The 14,801-nt window shown below is 35.1% G+C and overlaps 2 protein-coding genes, 1 long non-coding RNA gene and 1 pseudogene across 4 annotated transcripts in view; 2 read left to right on the top strand and 2 right to left on the bottom strand.

The window, feature by feature from the left end:
- LOC126700118 (uncharacterized) overlaps positions 1-14,801 on the bottom strand; it is a 91,970-nt gene that overhangs the window by 47,254 nt on the left and 29,915 nt on the right. The window lies entirely within an intron of this gene.
- The window catches only part of LOC126700127 (uncharacterized), an 88,069-nt pseudogene that overhangs the window by 46,962 nt on the left and 26,306 nt on the right, over positions 1-14,801 (bottom strand).
- The window catches only part of LOC126700113 (disease resistance protein RUN1-like), a 102,498-nt gene that overhangs the window by 68,381 nt on the left and 19,316 nt on the right, over positions 1-14,801 (top strand). The gene's annotated exons all lie outside the window — the stretch shown is intronic.
- LOC126700139 (uncharacterized) lies at positions 6,878-12,925 on the top strand. Its single transcript, XR_007647044.1, has 3 exons — positions 6,878-7,120; positions 7,233-9,212; positions 12,772-12,925. It is a non-coding gene; the product is annotated as an uncharacterized LOC126700139 (long non-coding RNA).

Here is a 14,801-nt window from a genome sequence, read left to right as displayed (position 1 = left end):
TGATATATGGGTTTTGATGAGAATGATGGTATAATGCTTGTTTTACATGTTTATTCTGCATGCTCATGCATTATGCTATGTTTTGTGTAGTGTTGTGCATACCGTGTTGATGATAAAATGTCTTTTAGATGTTTTTGTGTGTATTTTTGGACTTCATTGAGTACAAAGATTTTGGGGATAGTCATGTTTCCTTGTTTTGAAACATTATATGATTATGTGTTTTCACACTTTGCCCCTTGCATGTTTTCATGCCCTATTTGCACATTTTTGCATATGATGCACACACACACAACCTTTGACATGTTGTGTGAATAATGCCAATGATTATATCACGCTTTGATGATTAGCATCTTCACATGTCAATTTTCTTTGAATTACTCTTTAAATTTCAGTTTTTAGGGTTTAATTCGTAGTTTATTTCTTTTGGTACTAACTTGTTACTTATCAAGTTTGTTACCGGCTATCGTGCTCTGTTTTTGTGGTATTTTCTATTGTATTTTGCAGATGGCTCCATGAAAAACCACTGCTCAGCATGGTGACAAGAGAAAACGCTTTGACAATAGTGTATTTTGCACCCCTTAACACTATGAGCGATATTCCCATCATTTCAAAATAGCTCCGATCATTCATGAGAGATTTGTAAATCTTACTGAACTCAAGGATTCCTTCATCCCTAGCTATTTTGAAGGAAGAGGCTGGGAAAAACTCCTTGGTGATCTCCTTGGAGTTTGTAAACCTTTGATCAGAGAGTTCTACTCAACTGCATCACTCAAGGAAGATCACATAGAATGCTAGGTTAAAGGTCGTGCATTCACTCTTGACATGGATGTCATTGATGGTTTACTTGGAAATGGAGAACTAGATCATGAAGGGTTCATTTCGTTTAAGGACAGAATGGTCTCTATAGAATCGATGCAACTCCGCCTTGGTGGCCATAGGGAAGGAAAATGCCTCAACACAACCTCCTTTCCTCCGGATTTGAGATGCCTTGTGTATATCATGATGTTCAACCTGTATTCGGTAAGGAAGTTGACCACCATCAACAATGCTAGAGCCATCTTCCTCATGGAGCTTTGTGAGAAAATCTACATTGACATTGGTGCACATTTGTACTACATTATTGCCAAAGCTACAAGGACAACCACAAGTGCAAAGCTTGTTCTCCCAAGTTTGATAATGAGGATTCTTCATGAAAATGGTGTGGAGACTCCACAAGACATAAGCCTAATGACTTCACCTCCTTCCATCAACTCTCAAACAATCCTAAAAAGTAGGGTTCGACTTCCTAGAAAGGAACAAGCTGAAGAGCCTAAAGAAGCACCTCCTGCGGATACAGAAACTGAAGCTGAAGGACAACAACCTCCTCCAAGAAAAGGTAGTGGTCGAGGTAGGAGTAGAGCATCATCGTCTTCATTAGTGCCTCCAAACGCTTTTCAAATCATTCTTGAGAGGATTGATGGTCTAAGAGATGTACAAACTGAGCACTCCAACAACCTTGCAGCTATCCAGGATCAAATCAACTTGTTGGCAGCCAAGTTTGATAGCTTCACTCACCAACCTTAGCCCTTTGGCCATTTCGGTCAAAAAGGGGGAGTAGTATTGGAGTAGCTCTTGAGGGGGAGCTTATCTTGGGGGGGGGGGGGGGGGGGAGAACATTTTATAGTTTTTATAGCACTTATGGTTTTACAGTTTTCTTTATGGTTTTCATAGCACCTTATTTTAATACTTTATGGTTTTAGTACTTTGGTTTTTAAATGCTTGGATATTTTGTGTTATGGATACTTGGATGTTTTAGCTATTTAAACTATGCTTGTTTCGTACATTTGCTTATGTAGCTTAGTACTTTTAGATAATGTTTTACATTCTCTTTAGTACTCTTGTGCCCTTGTTATATCTTGTATCCTTGATGCAATTGCTTTAGTGGTATTGCATCGGTTGAGTGTTGGACATGCAAATGATACTTTGCATTGAGCTTATTAGCTTGCATGTCCAGATGTTCATTCACTGTGTGAATGTTCATTGTAGTCACTATTTATAGTGATTGTTCTTGTATGGTCAAGTTATGCTTTATTGTCATATTCATACTTACTTGATCGTATTGTGCTTGCTCCATATACATTCTAAGATTTCGCTTACAATGAACTTAATGAGTGCATTTTGTGATATTGTTTTTAGGAAACTTGTTTGTATGATTCAAGAGCTTCACAAATCTAGAATTTGGTGTGAGTGAGTTTTGGCAACTGTTCCCAACTCACATTTTTAAGTCTAGAGTCTGTTTTAGGGTTTTGTCACGGAATAGCCAAAGGGGCAGATTGTAAAGTTGAATTCATTCAACTATGTGTTGGCTTTATTCCATGCCAAATTTTCTTGTAATTCAGCATTTAGAAACTCTGTATTTAGGTGGGAATAATGTAAGGATTGTGTGGGAGAAAGTGTGAAGAATTGATCAAGTGTGTGCAATCAAAAGGCAACTTGCAACTGGATCTTGCGAATGACTCGTGAGTGGTTTCGCCAGAATTTGTCACACGTGTGGAGCATGCAGGAAGTTGAAAGGTCAGGACAACTGGATCACTATAGGATAAAAAGTACAGTCTGGCCATTCTGTTAACTGGCGATTGGAACTCACGACTTGTCCCAGTTGTGAGTGACTTGCCAGTGCACCCTGTTTTGCAGAAAAATGACTTTTCACATTCCTTCTCATACTCTACTATAAATACCCTTATACCCACGAAATGTAGAGAGCTTCTAGAGAGAATTTTGAGAGATAAACCCTAGAGAACAACAAGATTGATTCATCCACAATCTTATACCATTAATTCTCCAAATTCCTCTACTCTTAGCCTCTCCATTGTCATACCCTTGAGAGGATCTTTAGCCAAATCCTTACCTCACCATATTCATATTGGTGTTTGGGAAGCAGTTCAAGAGAGAACCAATTCATTTTGGTTGATGCAATGGGCTTATTGCGAGATTCGGTAAGCTAGAGAAGATAAGGTTAGGAGTAACCCTGTTGAAGCAAGAAGCTTGGAGGGCTTAGGTGCATCGAGTAGATTAGGCTTGGAGGGTCTATTGCTATTCATATATCCCAACTGATTTTCTAGTGGATCATTTTACTACTTGGAGGGCGGCGGAGAGGTTTTTCGCCAAGTTCTTTGGTTTCCACTTCGACAACACGTGCCAATGTTATCTTACGTTTGCTTCTCTCTAACCCTTACTCTTTGCTTTTAATTACTATTGTGTTGTGATTAAATTTTGGCTTAGAGTAGTTTGCAATATTTGGCTATAGCTTATATTTATCATTCCGCACATATATTGTTTGAGTATAAGCTTTTGTTGGTAATTTTGTAATTGGGGGTCTAAACATTCACAAGTGTTTTACACACTAAGTGAGCTTTCAAAAATGAATACAGAATAAAAAAATATAGTGATTTACATCCTTTTGAGAAAAAAAAAAAAAAGTTAGTGGATTATTATATCAACATTTGTAACTCATAACTCTTCGATTTCTTACATCTGTGTAACTTATAGCTACTTATATCCTATATTTTTTAAAATTTCATTAATAAATGATAATTGCACTATATATAACAAACTACATTATAAATTCCACTTGCAACAAAAGTATTCTCACAAAGGTACGACAACTTATATCTTTTGTCAACTTTTCCTCTTTTTTTTCTTTCAAGTTATTTAATCTTTTCTCTGTATTCTACCAATCTTCTTTTCATTTTTGAAGTAATTTTTCTATTTTATTTGTCTTAGAAATTGAATAGAAAGTAGATAATCTCAAGGTTTTTGTTGATGATGTTCTTCAGATATAGAAAGTCACTGAGAAATTAAACAAATCTTGAAGTCAGGTAATAAAGAGAGACATGAAAACTGTGGGATTTCACTTCTCTTGATGTGGATGAAATTCTATTGTTTGTTGATGTTCTCGATAGATAAGCTTTCAAGTACTTTTTTTTGGGGGGGGGGGGGGGGGTGTGGGGGGGGTTAAATAGCAAATTTGATGCAATTGATGTTATTAACTATCAGCATGTACACTATTTTTTTTTTTTTTTGAAGTATATAGCTCAATTGGATTTCTCATTTTATTATTTACAATTTATGCTTTCAAAGGGTAGAAAATAAAGTAATCAAATTTGTCACAAATTAAAAGAATACAATGTTCTAGGCTGGGAGGTTACCAAATGTGGGGCTCGTTTGGTATATGAGCAAGACATGGAAGATTTCAAGCAAACTAAGGTTGGGTGTAGCAATTGCGTCATCACTCCATATGAGGATGATTTTGAAGATTCAGCAAAAGATACCAAAACTAAGCGAAGAAGTCATTGTGATGACTCTGATGGAGATATGGCTGGACCTAGTGGAGAAGGTATACCTCTAGTGAAGTAGATGTACCACACCTAAAGAGGACACGAGTACTCCCTGAAATAATTGAGAGATTCATTCCAATTTTGAGAAGTTGGATTGGGAATTCAAGCAAACATGAACAATGTGACTATGATTGCAAGCAGGGCTAGCCCAACAAAATTTGGGGCCTAAGGCGAAAATTTTATATGAGACATTTTTATATGTAAATCCTTTGACAAAACGCACTTTACTTGTATTTAGGTAAATCTAAGAAAGTTCAAGATGATCATTACAAGTGGTTAAATTGAAGACATGAAGATTACTCAAGAACTGCTGAAGAAAAGTGCAATTTGCAGGTCTCGATACTTCCTCGATAGAAGCTCGATCTATCGAGATTCATTAAAGCTCGACAAATGTCTCGATTTATCGAGCTTACGGGTTTCAGACTATAGCCAGTAACGTTTTTATTCTAAAAGGCTATTTGTTTATGGGTTTGTATAATCCTCATAGGATTAGGAAAACCCAAAGTTTGTGGGTTTGTATAATCCTTATTAGACTAGGAAAGCCCAAGGTTTGTATAAACCTATTTGGAATAGGAGAGCCCATTAAGCTCCTATTTAAAGGAGGTGGAAAAAGAAAAACCTAACCCTAGAGAGTTTCATAAGATTTTCTTTTTGAAACCCTAGCCTCTTACAAAAGAAAGAGTTCTTACTGCGTTTCTTGTATGCCTTTGGGTTCTGTAACCACGAAAAGTCTCTTGTACCAACATTGAAGATCTTATTGGTGTTTCTTTGTGAAGCTGCTGCAAATCAACTACAACAAACAAAGGGTTGCTGTGGAGTTAGTCATGTACTTGGATTCGTGCAAAAGAGTAAGCCGCGTACTGGGATCCGCACATCAGATTGGTTAGTCACGTACTGGGAGCCGTGCATCAAAAGAAGAGATTGTCACTACAAAACAAGTCCAATTGTGTATTAGGGTAAAGGTTCAACTGTAGGTTGGTATAAGGTATTGGGATTCCTTTACTTGTAACCGCTTGTTTTGATAATAGTGGATTCTTGGAGTGGTGACCTTAAAATCACTCGGTAGGGTTTTTTCCGTGTAGGTTTACCCCATTCATAAACAAATCATTGTGTCAACTTTATTTTCCGCTGCACTTTATTTTAGTTGGTGATTTGTTTGTGTTGCCACGTAAATTGCATATTAATTTAATTAATTAATAAACTTGGCTAATTAATCAATTAATATATCACAAATGGTCAATACATTCTTGGCCTGTCAAATACTAATTAAATTAAGACTAATTTGATGTAAATACAGAAATTGATGAATAATACTAGCTAAACTAAGGTTAATTTCATATAGAAGATTGAATATCATTGTTGAATCATAAATTTAAATAAAAAGAACTAAAAATATATTATTTAAAAAAAAAAAAACTTACTTTAACTTGAATATATGACTATACATAGCTAAGTAAAGTTGTAATCTAAATTTCAATTTTGTATATTCTTTTTAAGAGAAAGAAATAGATGGATATTATTTGGTGTGTGGCTTAGTAAGAGATTAGTTTACAAAAATTAAGCTCTCAAACCATTAGAGGAGATTAGTCCTCATTGATGATTTATCACATTTGCAGCATTTTTTTTTTTGGAAACATTTTAGGGTTACAATTGGTTTAAATTTTTATTGGTCTCTTATTTTGGAAGCCTTGTTAGAAATGAAAAAGAAAAATACTAAAGATGCTACAAAATGTTCACAATATAACATGATAATGACTGTAATTAATGAATTTCAACAACTTAATTTATTTGTATTTGAATTACTTTTTTTTATGTGATTGGTGAAATGTCAATTAAACATATAGTAAAATTTGTGATATTTTTAGCATCACTCTTAAAAAAAGTACCAATTATTTAAAAAATGTAATATTTAAAAAAACTTTTAGGCCTTAAAAGGAAGATGAGGCTTTTTTTAGTAGAGAAATTTTTTTTGGTTGTGGGGCCTTGGGCCGGCCCTGAGCAAGGAAGAGGAAGTGAAATCCTGGTGAATTTGGATTTGGTAGCTTTCATGAATATGCATGGCTGAAAAATTATTTATTTATTTATTTTATGCAAGTCCCCTCTTTCTCCCCCTTATGGATCTTGTTTGTTTGTTTGTAGTGGCACATTTATTTATTTATTTATTTATTCTTTTTTAAATATTCATTTGGCATATGCTTGCATTTTTTTTTTTTAATCTGTGACAAGGGCCATATATATGGGTTAACAAATTTGTGATCCAATTTCTACTAGTTGATACCAAGAAGTTATTACACTCGAGTAGGCGAGGACAAAAAGTGTCACAACCGATTGTATGGAGGGTAAATTTGGCACTCTGGTTTGTTGCTCTCTTTTTATAGAATTTACTACAGCTTCCCATGCAATAGTTGCGTGCCATTCCTTTTGCTTCTTTTACGTGTGAGGTGAAATTGCAGCAAAGGTGATAAAATTGCTTCTTTAACCGATTGTACAGAACTTTTATTTATTTATTTATTTATTTATTCCTGTTATCTACGCACTTCTTTATTTGAGTCTTCTAGCACCCAGCTACCATCCTTGACTCTTTGGAATTTGGAAACCCATGTCATGTTGTTCCATCGAGGTTAATTGATGTGGCTCTCTTATATATTGTGTGGGTGAGTGGGTTACTTCCAAATGCTCGTAGCTCCACATACCCATAATGGAATGGAAGGATACTTGAGGTTCAAGTTGCTACCCAAAGCCAAGTTCTGTTCCTAGCTATTTCATTTCTTCTTGGATGCTTTCTCTTCTTTTTCTTTGTGTTGCGTCTTTTCTTTTCTTTCTAAAAGCCTTTCAACTTCCTCTTTTGAACTTCAGGTTTCGGAGATAATGGTGCATACGGTCAATTATCAACCCAAGAAATAGGGTAAAACCTGCAAATCAAGTTCAGGCTTTCAGAATATACACGCCGGACCAATCTGAAAGGAAAATTAAAGCAGACAATCATGACGCATTACATCACCACAAGAGAAGCATTTCTTGTTAGTTGATGAAGGAAAATTTACAGTCAACTTACAAGTTACATGCTTACTGTAATTTCGTAAATAACAGCAGTGTGCTCCGAAAAGTGTAAATATAGGCAACATTGAAGCTGCCCGGAAAGTGTTTGATGTATTGCCTCAAAGAGGCATAGATGCATGGAATGCCATGATAATAGCCTATCACGTAATGAGTACCCAGATGAAGTTCTAAATCTATATCGTCAGATAATCTTTGAAGGTGTTAGACCCGATAACGATAACATGACTTTCACTATGGCTCTCAAGGAATGTTCGAGGTTGTCGGATTTGAAAACAAGAGAGGAACTTTGGTGTAAAGCAATGGATTGTATAGGTGAATGCAAAAGGAGAGAATGGAAGAAGATGGGGTTGTGATGGTGGGGTTCACACAGGTTTGTGCAAATCTTGGGGACTTAAACTGGGCCTTTCTGTTCATTGGTATTTGATGCAGAAAGATCTTCCTATGAATGTTGTAGTTCAAACTAGCTTGCGGATATTTATGCCAAGAATGGGCATTTGAAGCTTGCTTGTCATGCCTTCAGGATGATGCCTTACAAGAATGTCATATCTTGGAGTGCATTTATTTCTGGCTTTGCTCAATATGGTTTTGCAGAATGGAAGAGATGCAGGGTTGTGGATACAAACCAGATTTAGTGTCTCTTGTGAGTGCACTTCTAGGATGTTCCCAAGTTGGGATTTGGAAATTGAGCAAATCTATACACGGATATATTGTGAGAAGGCTCAACTTTGATTGAATAGTAGGTAGTGCAGTGTTTGACATGTATTCAAAATGTGGAGCCCTTTCTTGGGCATACAGTCTCTTTGATCAGACAAATTCCAAAGACTCAATATCTTCAAATACAATGATTACCAGCTATAAAATTCATGGGTATGGAAAAGAAGCACTGTCTCAAACTACTATACAAAGGCGGGGAGGAAGTGGGAAAGTGCCAATGTAGAGTGTAGTGGAAGTGAAAGGAAAACTACATGCTTTTCTTAAGGAAGATAAGAGCCATTATCAATATGAATATATGATGCAACTTTTGGATAAGTTGGCTCACGAAATGAGAGCTACTGGATATGTCCCAAAGACTGAATTTGTGTTGCATTCCCTTGAAGAGGAAGTCAAAGAAAAATGTAATGTAATCAGAGTGAGAGGCTTGCTATTGCTTTTGGTCTATTAAACACAGGGCCTGGAACCAGATTACTGATCATAAAGAACCTTAGGGTGTTGTGAGGGATGTGAAGTGATTTCATCACTTCAAGAATGGGATCTGCTTAGGTGGTGACCACTGGTGAAGCCGATGTGCATGTATATCCTTTCTCTTTGCTGGATTTGTCACAGCTGAGGTGTTGAAATATCAGGGTAGGATCTGACATAGGAAACCAAGTTGCTAATATTATAATGGGGTAATGGAAGAGACAAGCAAGCTAACATTTCAATTGCATACTACAACCTCCAAGGAGTGTAAAGATGAAGCTTGGTAACCAGTACAGTCCTTTGAGATGGTCCCATCCAACATATCCATATCCAACTGGGTAGCTGGCAGAATTTGGTTGTTGATATGCATCCACCACTTTTTCAATTTCACCTTTATACTATATACTCCAGCCAAGTTCAAAGAGATTTTGTCAAAAATGATACAATTTCTTTAATGCTCACGGTAGATGCAGATTGTTGAAAGGATTTATCTCTGATTGCAATGCCAAAGAAAAGGACTGGTGGGATTTTTTTTTAATCCAAATGTCTTCCTGGGTGCTTAGCTTCTACAAGACTGATTTACCTCTGACAGCTCAGGTAATTATTCCTTTGAGCTCTTAATAATTTTTTTTCTCTTGCTTTCTAGTGTCAAAGGGGATACATTTTTTTCATCTCATAATATCGTGGCTTTTACTTCTGCCACATGAAAATTCAAAATTTTTGAGGATATTATTTGGTTTGACTTTTAGAACATGTAGTCTCTAACAAAAGCAAAATTGGGAGTATAGCCACAACTTAGAGAATTTTATATGTTTATTATTTCTGGATACAGTTCACATGTTCTAGTATTTAGTTGATAATATAGACCATTACAAAAATGGTCTGAAGAGCAGCCCCTTTCCAATTGTAATTCGTTTTAGAACATCACTTGTGGCTACATACATACAAACACATATATGTATAATATAATTGATTGTAGTGGCTAATTGAGGTTGTGAGCTCTTTAGATTAGATTCAGTGTATTTCATTCCCTGTTTTGGGGGAAGAATGCCAGAGTTCTGAGCTTATGTAAAGGGTACAATTCCCTTTCGTTCTTGTAGCCATGGACTAAAGGATAAGTGAGAATGACATATGCTCAAATGGCCCCTAAACGTGCTCACTGAAATGCTGGGCAACATAAAGAAGTTCTTGTGGAACTATTGCTTGATGGCTAATTGTGCATACCTTTTGTCATTTTGGGGATGTTAAGGGTTATTTTCACCTTTCCTCTACTTTAGAAAATGTTTTTGTACTAAATTCACAGCCAATAAGGATTCAGCATTTGTAAGGGGTCCATCTCCTCCCTTGGGGAGGGGGATTGACCTCCATAAAGAGCATAATTCACCACTCTGAGATACTTCATTGTTCACTCTTTTCCAATATCAGTAATACTAGTGGCCAGAGGTAGAGGATTCCCTGCCTCACCTATGGTTTTTCACTCTCCTTGCTCCTTCAGAAGGGTTTTCCATGTAAATATTGTGTTATTCTATTTACATTCTCTACATTCTCATCATTTAAACCTCTACCACTCAAAATCCCGTTGTTGTTACAATAATGAAAACCAAATGTATGGTAGCAGCTTCCCTATACTTTTTGATCTTCTCTGGTGGCATTGAAATTGAAGGCCATAGGTTTACTTTATGCTGGACCCAACTGGTTTTGCGGCCAACACAACCAAGTTGTTGGCACTCAGCAAAAGTAGTGGAGAGGGAGGAGGAGGAGGAGGAGGAGGAGTGAGCTTAGAGAGAGAAGGTGATAACTTTCGGTATTAGAGAGAGAACTGTTAAATTTTGGAAATATATATATATTGTCAGCAGGGAGCTTGTTTATGGACAAGAATAGTAGTTTTTCACCATTAGATTTTATGAAAATATATGTTTTAAAAAGAGTGTAACTTGAACCTATCTTATATACATGTGTGTGTGTGTGTATAGGTAAAGTAAAGAGTCAATTAATTAATATTTAAACCTATGCAACTTGGTCTTTTATGTCTAAGGTAATTTAATTGTTATTCTAGCAATGAAATTTACCTTATATGTTGAAAGACTTGGAAAGGATTTTGCTCTCAAATATGTGTTTGGGATTGTAGCCTTTAAATGATTGGTCTTGTAGTACAACATAAACACCTGGACTTTGAAATTTTCCAAGGTCTGAAACCTAATCAATTATTTTAGTGATTATATTATTGATGATCTCTGAGGTAGTTACAAATTTTGCTGATTTTGTTCCGTTTTCTTGATTAGAAATATGTGGAAATTTTGCTTTTAGGTATTTGGAGTTCTTGCTGAGTTTGCCCTCAAATTGGGCTTGTAATAGTTAAATTAGGCTCCTTCTAATGCAGGCCTCCTTGTTTTTCTGGGTCCCAGAATAAGAGATTGAATTAATACCATTATTTTCTGTTTTCATTGAAAATTAGATTCTAGAAATGAAATGTTGTCAACTCCTGATGTGTGTCTCTGTATGACAGGTTAGCTCTGTTGAGTTTATTACGTAAAGCAATAATATTGATTTCTTTCTTTGAAATTTGCAGTAGATTGATTCTCTGCTATTAATTGAATACCATTAATTGTGTTAAGGCTGCCTACCATGATCTCTTCCAAACTCTGCAAAAAGTGGAAGCTTTGCGCACTAGCTACAGCTTTATCTATGCACTTCTTTTTCAGTCTATGAGCATCCAGCTGTCATTTGGAAACCAATGTCATGTTGTTCCATCCTGGTGAATTGACATGGTTCTCCTATATAATATGTGGGTCATTTCCAGATTGGTTTAATCAATACAGTTGCATAGAAGCTTCAACTGCTAGCTGTGCCCAAGCTTGATAGTGTAGAAGCGTGGGCTTTGTCAATACATGGTGTTTTTATCAGATAATTGGGGTCTTGTTTGTCAATTGATGTTTGATAATAGAGAAAGAAATAAGCAAAATTGTAATGGTAAAGCAAGACCTAGTAGAACTAGTAGCTGTGATGGATATTTCAAACTAAAGAGAATACCATTGATCCCATTCTTAAAGACAAGGGAAACTGAGTTGTAGAATAACCTCTCCTCTGCTTGCACTGCTACCTTCAATATTTTTGAGCTCTTCATTTCTATGTTATTGGTGTGTCATCCACCCTCTAGTCCTCTATCAAAGATTTATTTAAAATAGCTCATTTATTTTCATCTTTTCTTTGTGATTTGACTTTACCATGGGTAACTTCAACTCAAATTTGCACTGCCTCATTTTTTTTCTCTTCCAAATTTCTGTGGACGAGTACTTCAACAGCTAGTAGATATTTATACCAAATTTACGTATTTCTTCTATTTAAGTTTCTTGTCAATCAAATTTTCCAAAGTTGCATGCCTACATGATATTGTACCCAGTTTTCCTTTATTGGATGAATGAAAATATATTATGAAGAAAAGACATAGCACAAAGCCATGCACAACACAATTGTATCAACAACTGAATAACTAGACATGATACAGATAAATTAAAAGAAGAACAAAACTTTTGTCACAAATCCTAGCTTGTCCTAAGTACATCTTGACTCTTACTAGGAGATCAAATACAATCACACCAGCATCCAGCATAGACATAACAGATGTAGTAGGACATGCCAGTGAAGAAGGTAGCTCTAATAACCTACCTTACCCAAATATGGTATAGCTTTTTAATAATATTGAAAGATCCATGCCAAGTTTGGGAAATTTGATTGGGAGTTTAAGCACACAAGGTGACTCTGATTATGGGAAATACCTGTGAAAATGGTAGCTTTGGCAAATCCAAAAGGCTAATAAACTTTCATCTCTGAATTTTTTGTAAGTCACCATCTTGCCTCCTTTCATGGATCATGGTGCACATGAAACACCCGCCACTCAAATGGAACAAGACAAACCTTGGTTGGCATGATAGATTGCCAGAATACAAGCTGATCAAATGTGTATATATATATATATATATATATCATTCATTGGCATATACTTGAATTTCTTTTATGTGCCATTCTCTTTTGTTATTTCTGAGCCTAGTTGTTATGACAAGTGAAGTCCAAAAATTGATAGTATTTGTATCTTCAAACCTTATGACATGTTCTTCTTGTTAATAATATATCCTTTTCTTGATGTGGTTTTTTACAGGTTCTGGGAAGGATTTAGGCAGTACATGAGGGAGTTTGGTGAATTGAAAATGTAATAATGGTGAAGGTACAGTGAACAATTCCTGTATTTGATTAAGGATACTGAAATTTTTGGTTTCTATGTTCAATATTCGTCCTCTGATCATGCAAAATAATTTTTTATGCTATTTAATTCTCTCATTTCTTGCTAAAAGACTTAACTATTTTTAAAATTTTACCTTCCTAGCCTGCAAAAACATAAATTTGCCAAGTTTTGGTAAAATTCTTCCATAGCAATGAGAATTAAAGGTTGATGATTTCCTAAGTTCCTTCCTCCTTCACTAAGCTGGAAACTAATATTTTACAGGCATTGGTTTGATGAGCAATTATTGTTTGACCTCACTTTTAGTGTTAGTTTCTATCATGCATTAGATGGAATACTTTCGTTGTGTTTCTAGATTTTTTGTTAATTGGATGGTGGGTTTCTGTGGCTTGGTGACTAATTGGTTTCTGCTATGGTAGCAAAATTGTAGAACAAGATGTTCTAATTGATTTGGCTTTGTCATATTTTGCTCTTCAGAATACTTTCGTTGTGTTTCTAGATTTTTTGTTAATTGGATGGTGGGTTTCTGCGGCTTGGTGACTAATTGGTTTCTGCTATGGTAGCAAAATTGTAGAACAAGATGTTCTAATTGATTTGGCTTTGTCATATTTTGCTCTTCAGAAGATCCTTAGGTATTGAGCAGCTAAAAAATTAAATTCAAGCAGGGTTGGTTGAGCAAGTGGACATTCTTTCAAATTAAATTATCTGATATTCATGCTGTCCAAAAAACTGAAATAGCCAACCACCTCAAGATGATGTTAAAAGCTGTAAAACAAATTAGGCAATCTATAGTTTTACAGCTTTATGTTCCCAATGTCTTGTGATATTAGTACAAATTGACGTTAAATTATCTTATCATCTCACTTGTATACCATTTGCAACAAAGCTTACCCAATATCATCTTATCGTAGCACAACCTATGACCTTAGTTTTGTATTGAATTATCTTCGCATTAACCTAAATCAATGCATTTTTGTTTAAATTTGATTGGTCTGTTATTTTGCTCCCAAGTTTTCTTTTTTCATATGTAACTTATATTTATTAGCTATAGAAAGGGAAAAAAATATTAGGCAGCTGGTAGACAAAAGCTACAACTGCTTCGAAATTGAGAATGAATTGGTTGTACTTCAAATAATTGTAAATCATGTTGCTTCTTTTTGTAATTGAGTTTTAAGAGTTATATCTACATGTATGAAGTATTGCCTAATTGTCTTCACTTCCACTATGCTGATATCTTGTGAGGAGCTTTAGTTTCTTTCAAAATATAGTAATTTTGGTAGAACAACCATAATAACCCATGTTAACATATAAAATTATCTCTCCATCCTCTCGATGCTGGCTCATAGGTATCACCCATGACCAATTTGTTACAAAGATCAACAAGCTACCTCTTACCAGAGAACTTTCTCTATTTATATTTTAATATTGTAATATATAACTCTATGACACAGAGTTTATTTAGGAGTATATAAGATACAAAATTTTTAATATTTATTTATTATCTTGAACTAGCACTAATCATATTCATTATCACATCCATTAATAATTTTTTCGTATAAAATTTGTATTATTTTTAATAATTTTTTTAAAAAATAAAGATTTTTTTGTTCAATTAAGTATCCCCATATTACAAAGTGACATTATTGTTCAATTTTAATAAATTGTGATATTGAGTGAGTGCATTTTGTATTAGATTCCGCGTGCAAGTGGCCTTTACCTTCCAGGTGTTTTCCTAGCATTTTCCGTTTTCCTTTTTCTTTTTCTTTTTTATTTATTTATTTATTTATTTATTTATTATGGCTTCAATGTATTTTGCTGTGCATATGGAGGTACTTGCCTGTGAAAAAAAGCAAAAGTTGGTTTGATATAGAAGAAAGACTTTATGCGACAATTTATAGTGGGATGCCCACCGACTCTAATAAAAAATTAATTGATGGGTCATATAAAAT

The sequence above is a fragment of the Quercus robur genome, chromosome 9 (genome assembly GCF_932294415.1).
Source record: "Quercus robur chromosome 9, dhQueRobu3.1, whole genome shotgun sequence".
In the NCBI taxonomy this organism is placed as follows: domain Eukaryota; kingdom Viridiplantae; phylum Streptophyta; class Magnoliopsida; order Fagales; family Fagaceae; genus Quercus; species Quercus robur.
Note: the sequence above shows the minus strand (reverse complement) of the source record. Positions and strands in the feature narration are given on the sequence as shown.